Source organism: Cephus cinctus, unplaced genomic scaffold (genome assembly GCF_000341935.2).
Source record: "Cephus cinctus unplaced genomic scaffold, Ccin1 Ccin1_scaffold1978, whole genome shotgun sequence".
Lineage (NCBI taxonomy): Eukaryota > Metazoa > Arthropoda > Insecta > Hymenoptera > Cephidae > Cephus > Cephus cinctus.
Window position 1 is genome coordinate 27,376 of NW_014334080.1, and position 6,914 is coordinate 34,289.

A 6,914-nucleotide genomic window follows, 5' to 3' on the forward strand; every position below is an offset into this window, starting at 1 on the left:
GGGGGGGGGGGGGGGGGGGGGGGCGCTACCAGGTGGCAGGGAGGTGCCAAGGGGAATAGGTTAGAATTGGTAAATCGATGCCAGACACGTAGCTGCATGCGATTTTGCGAATGCAGGACCGTGTCATACTTGGGCGACAAAGGGGGCCTGATTAGCTAGAGCATTCGAGGCTCCACTCGGATCACCAGGAGAATTCGAAGAGCTCCTGTCTCACCCGCATATAACCTGAACTTCCATTCTTCCATATTTCCTTCCTTCCTTTCTTTGGTCTGGATTTACTCGTAGAATGTATAATACTCGCCATTAGTCTCGAGGGGCTTAAAAAAAAGGCACTATAGGGGGTAACAGTGAAAAACTTTGCAGAAAAGCCAGAGCTAAGATGTTCTTTTTTCTTTTTTAATTTCCTAGTTAGTTTTTAAACCTCCAAGTCCATTTCAAACCTTGTTACCATCTCTGGGACGGCTCGAACCCCCCTTAATGTATTCTAAGTAAGGAAGACAAATACCTCTACATAGGCTAGACAGGAAACTAAAGTTAATCCATTTGGAGTGAAAGGAAGAAAAAAAAATTACTAGATTCGGTATCCATCTTTCTGGGGTAATTTTAGCTATGGATACGTAAGACAGTTTCACTAGCCGCACGGGGAGTTTAGAGTCACTTCTGGTACGTGTAAAGTTACCGGTGGTTGTTTTGATAGATAGAGGGAGATGCTTAGGGAAAGATACAGCGAGACTATAGGAGGTTGCCGGGTTGTAAAAAGGGGATGAAAAGTGAACGATAACGAAGCGTGACTAGGTGGCAGCACTCTCGCCTCGTCGGTAGGAGGGTGTCTGCCAAGGTAGGGAGGTGGAATGGTAAATATGACGAGGGTCGGGAAGGAGTGGGGGCACTTTGGGGCGGGGGGGAGGGAGGATCGAAAAAAGGTAGTAAGAGAGAAAGTGAGAGTCGTGGGCTGCGGGAGCTTCAGAAATAAGGGTGAAATGGTGGCGATGGGGTGGTTTCCTGTTAAAGGGACTAAGAAAAAAATCACCAAGACCTCACGGTATCCTCGGCAGGGGGTTGGGAGTCGAAGGGGATGAAGTGGTGCTCGTAAGGGCTTACATTCAAACGACTTCATAACGGCTTTTTCCAACCCTCCCTCCCCCCGCTCCTTCCTACCTACCCCTTCGGCTCGTAGCTATGGCCCAAAGGTACCCCCCTTGTACTCCCACCAACCCCTGTCGTGACTCTGACACTTTTACCTCTCTTTTCTTCCTGTGATACCCCCACCTTCCTCCCCTTGACACTTACACTCCCCCGTCGGTATATCTGACGATTTCAACCCCCTGAAAAGTGTCACTGGTTACGAAAGCAACCCTCACGAAAAATTTAGAAAAGTTGTAGCGAGCGTTGCCCCCCTCTAAATGTCGTAAAATGTCCCAAACATAACGTGTCAGCAGTTGGTCCCAGAAATGCGGAAAAGGGAAATTGGAACGAAAGGAAGAAGGAAAGAGAAACAATGCCAAAAAATAATATCTTAGGTTTGAACTATACTGATGTGTCCGTTCGGCATTCGCGTTCCAGTTTCTCAACTTTGATTATTCTTTTTTCATGGCGGCTGAAAAGATCTTCGTTGATGGATCATTCTGTTGCGTTACCAAATGCCAATTTTCGTATCTGGTAATATTCTTTTCATCCCTCGATTCTCACTGCTACTGCGTCCATTATTTGTCATTGCACTAAGTTCCGTTTCATGTTCTACTCTTGACTGCGTTTATACCTAATTAACCTTCCGAATACAGATATAGGCCTAGGTGGCATTGCCGTAGGTCATATAAAAAAAGATATTAAATTACAGTGATTCTTGTATTACGTAAACTGCCATTCAAATGTGTGTCACCACTACCCCGTACTTGAATTAAAAAAAAAAAGGTTCCTATTTCGCATCAGAATCGTTACACGTCGTACACAGAGATACGTGGGATACCAGCCAGACGCAAAACCAATGCCAACTTTATCCAAAGCTTTAATAGGAAGTCGAGCGAGGTCCAAAAAAGTTTTTGCGTTTTTCGCAAAAACCTCCAGGGGCCACAAGGGCGACGTGGAGCGAAGTAAAAGAAGATGGAAGTCAGTGCAAATGTTTGTGCTGCAAAACGTTGTGTACCGCGGGTGTTGCCAATTGGGATGAAGGGGTTTGGAAACTTTAGCTTTTACCGAAGATATGTCCAACTGAATAATTTCTTATCAAAATGCAGTGGTGTAATCAAAGCTCGTTTGTCAGGTGGAAATTAAATCCTAACCGAGGGCAGGGTGCAAGGCGTAAGAGATTTAGATTGCCCTCTCTTCCCCGTCACTAGAATTTGGCAACGAGGTGCGAGCTTGAAATTTTTGAAAACAGTTAAAGTCCAATTTTCAGAGACGAATGAGAAAAAAAAACAGGTCGCTGTAAACAAAAAGTACATTATCAATTTATTTTTCAAAATCGACTTGTAACCATTTTATACAGTCGACAGAGCATATGTTCCTCGTCCGACGTAGGTAACACTTGTTCGAGAAAGGCGTGGGGTTGGCTACTAAGGGATGATTGACCCATAGGTGGTGTATTGGTGTATTGTGCAAAATATTTTCGTCGCGCACCCTGACGGTCGGTGTCAACGTGGTGAGAGGGGTGATATGTGGCAACGTAGGGGACGTTGTAGCGATGAGGATAAATTTGGAAGAAAAACGGATGAGAAGAAAGTTATCCGATTATATCGAAACAAGAGGCCCAGGAGGATGAAGGAAGGCGACAGGGGTTGGAGACGGGGATTGGTTCGAGGGTGGTTGTGAAACTTATTTCAAGAGGAATAAATGTGGGATTGCTGAGATGTATTCGCCGGAAGTGGATGGTGCGGAGTGATGAGGCGCAACGAGAAAATGACACAGTGTAAGCTAGGTGGCCGAAGGGGGTGAATGGAAAGTGAGTGAGATTAAAGCGTGTTCGTTTATGCCGGCGAATAGCGGGTTTTTTCTTCAAACCTTTCTTTAACATTATACCAATTCTTTCTCGCAAACTACCCCTCGTGCCAGACGCTAATGATTTTTTTTTCAAATTTATTTTCTCCACTTTTGCTTCCTCACAGAGGAAGCTATGTGACGGTGGAAAATTTTCCTGTCGAGATTTTCATGTCACCATGTTCAGAATGTGCCAAAACGTCGAGAAAATGTCCGGATGTGTGTGTGTGTGTGTGTGTGTGTGTGTGTGTGTGTAACGGCCTCCCAAAATTCAAACGTGTATAACTCGAAAACGGTTTTAGCTACAGGCTCCCCCCCCCAATTTTGCAGGCACGTGCAGCTCTACAATCCCTTCATTGACTATAATTTTCGTCATGGTTCATGCTGCGGCTCGGATTTTATGTCGTTTTTAAATTCCCGAAAAAAGGAGGTTATCACTCTAGCGATCGCAAATTTTGTGACAATCGTCTAAATAGTTCTTGGGAAAGAGATTTGTATCCAAGGTTGGTTGATATTCCATTTGGACCGAATCCATCGAGAAATTTTGATTTTATGATATTTTGAATTTTTCGAAAAATGAAATTTTTCAATATTAACTCCCGTCAACTTTGACCGACTGAGCTCCAATTTTCGAAAAGTATAGAGTATCATTTAGCCGTGACATGTCTCTAATTCGGCGGAGATCGGTAAAACGGATCTGATTATACGTATATTCAAATTTTTGAATTTCAGCCAATTCAAAAATATTAGGCCCGAAGAGATCATGCAAGAGATTTATCCTTACATGCCTTCTCTACAGTATGTAGCACCCCAAGTTCTGAGAGGCATGGGGGGACTCACGTTAAACAAGCTGCAAGCTGAAACGTGCAATTTGCTTCCTCCGAATCGTAAGTAGTGTACGAAGTCCTTATATGAGGAAGCCAAGAATTTTAATTTTGCAATTTGCTTCCTCTGAATCGTAGGTAGTAAATAAAGATTCATCTATGAAGGAGGCCAAAGTTTTAAAAAAATGCAAATGCTTCCTCATATAAGGACTTCGTACACCACTTACGATTCGGAGGAAGCAAATTTCAAGCTTCAACTTGCAGCTTGTTTTTTTCATCGTGACTATTTTTAATTTTAAGAGGACGACGAGTCTTGTCGTCCGCTCGTCGAATCGCGTCAATGGAAATTGCGTGAATCGAGGAACTATTATAAGAGCTCGAGTTGAATCTTCAGCGCTGACATGGGTATTTTTATAATTTACACGGCATGCTTTTTTGGAAATTATAATAATGATAATTGTAAAAAGTACCCCATGAATATACCTGATTAAAATATTAAACCTAGCAAATATAAAAATTACCACTGTGGCAGCAGCAATTTGTTTATAACACAGGGGTAAGTGAAATACAAAATTCCGTGAGGAATATCGCAAGTATCAGCGCCATCTGGCACATCCGGTCGGGACGATCAACCGCCTTTCCTTTCGAAGAAGACTCTGGGGATATACATAGGGGCGGCTTGGGGTGTATTTCGTGGGGGTAGTTTGAATTGGCCTGTGCATCAAACTTTCAATTTGCTGATTAAACTATACGCCCCTACCACTACCGTTAGCAGTACTACCACAGTCACTTTTGCTACCCTCAGCTTGTATATAAGTAATACATATATAGTATACCACACCGAAATAGAAAAAGGGACTGATGTTAGGCAACGGGGAAAAACAGACGCTTCTGCTGCAATAAATTCCATAAGATACTCCAGCATTTGCGGTCCGGTCCGCACGATATCCTTTTCAATCCATACTTGCCAACCGCACGTGGAGGCTCACTGACCGAGTCACTAAAAAATTCACGAGAACATCTTGATAGCAGGCGTCACCCTCTACCCTTGAATCTTATCCCCTCTGCAAATGGATAATCGATTCACTTACAGAGGAAAGAAAAACTTGGGCAAGTGCAAAGTTCCAAGAAGTATAGGTATATGTTTTAAAGTACACGTCCTACGATAGTGTAAGGGCCGTAGGAATAAGCGTTTTTCCTATAAAGGGTTGTTCTGTTTCTGTGAAGCGAATTTTATTCGTTAAAGGGAAAGTAGCAGCTGACGTTGGGTTTCTAGTGAGGATCCTTAGGGGCTGACTTTGCTGGTTACGAATTGATACTTGCCACGTACCAACCCCTAATCATAAAGAAGATCATGGGAAAAAATCATGGACCACATAACACATATCGCGGGACACGGGGAACAAGCTCTGCGTCTGGGTAGAGAGGCGAGCAACCCCTGACACTATAGGGACCACCTTGAATCTCGACAGCATCCCTTGGGTATGAATTGCAGTTATTGGAATTCGGGTGTGTCACTCGAGTTTACCTAATACCCGAGAACCTAACTTTCAACCCGTAGGACTTTATTATTAATACTAATTATTCCTAGTAACTTTTTTCTTTTGTCAATGAAATTTGTTTTGGCTGAGATTATATCACGTTTTCTGGGGAATTGTGTGTGTAAGAGAGGGATGGAAGAAAAGAGGAAAACAAGCTAACCGTAAATTCCCCTAGAGCGCACGGTAATATTGCCATCGATTAATTTTTAATGCTCTGGCATATTTTTTACCCTGAAAATGGTGTCCTGATTGATAAGGGAATATTTAACCTTTTTATTTTTCATTTAGTGCCCTGGGCGGTTACCCCGAACAACCCTTAGCGAGACATCCTTGAATTCCTCGAAGGGGCTCGTGTCATTATTTGTAAGATGCATCGCTGGATTCTAGGAGAAAAATTGAAACTTGTCATCCCCTTTGGCTCGTGCGGAGTGACCTAGTTACTTTCTACCCTTTAACGAGGATGAAAGGATGCCAGGGCTCGGTTGGCCCGTGCTTTCAACTTTGGGGTGGGTCAGGGTACGGGCTTATTAGTTATGCGTCCTGTTCACTAGCTTTCACCCTCGGATAGGGGTGGCGCTTTTTTTTTTTTTTTTTCTTTCAACATACTGATAATATCTACCCCTTCCTAAGCGATTCAGTGTATACGAAATTTACCACTAGATACCATCCGCAATGATAAATCCGCTCAAAGCGGAACGTATGCACTTGGTTTATGGTACATGTGGTAGAATTTGAATATTTTCATGAATAAATAGGACATTGCTGATTTTGAGAAAATTAATAATCACAGCAGTTCGATACCCATGTACCCTAATCTTCGCACGTAAAATGCATTGACCTTGTGTTTTGAAAAATTAAAAAAAAAAAATTAAAAAAAACTATTTCTAAAGATTAAGCAATATTATACATGTAGAGGAGCGAAGATCTTATCTGTATAGGGAATTTTTGGCAAGATCTTTGCCAGCGTTTCTTCAATCCTGTACGATCCTCGAGTCCTGCCGGATATTCTCAAGGGCACATGGCAGATATGGGACTATAGTTAAGGTACCAGGGGTTGAGCAGAAGGTTGATGCTGAGTTAAGGGTGGTTAGAGGGTGCAATACAGAACGAGGTGGATGGCGATGTATAAAGGATCAGAAGTTGATAGCTTATCATCGAGAACCGGTCTCTGGTATTGACGTAAAATCAATATGCGATAGGGGTGAACTACCCCTAGAGCACTCTCCATTTATTTTGACATCGCGCAAACAGGAGTCCTATGGCGTAACCATCCCGATCATACTTAACAGTCCCGAGGACTTTGTACTGTCCAACAAATCAGCATAAGTAGCGAAATTAGGGGTAGGCTATTCTGATACGGAAACGCACTCAAGTCATTCAAGCGGAAAAGGGGTAGCAAAGATCAGACACGGGGTATTCGAGTATGAATAGGTAAAGGATCAGAGTCTGACCGTCCAAGTGGAAACGAGTAGTAGCAAGATCAGGCACGAGTCATCCAAGTAGAAACGGGTAACTAGACTGAGACAGTTAAATATGCTTCAGTTTTTCGCACAGAAGTCGCGGGAGGCTCGAGGGG

At 43.1% G+C, this 6,914-nt stretch overlaps 1 protein-coding gene across 2 annotated transcripts in view; it reads left to right on the plus strand.

The window, feature by feature from the left end:
- The window catches only part of LOC107274004, a gene marked incomplete at its 5' end in the record, with an annotated part of 37,116 nt that overhangs the window by 5,673 nt on the left and 24,529 nt on the right, over positions 1-6,914 (plus strand).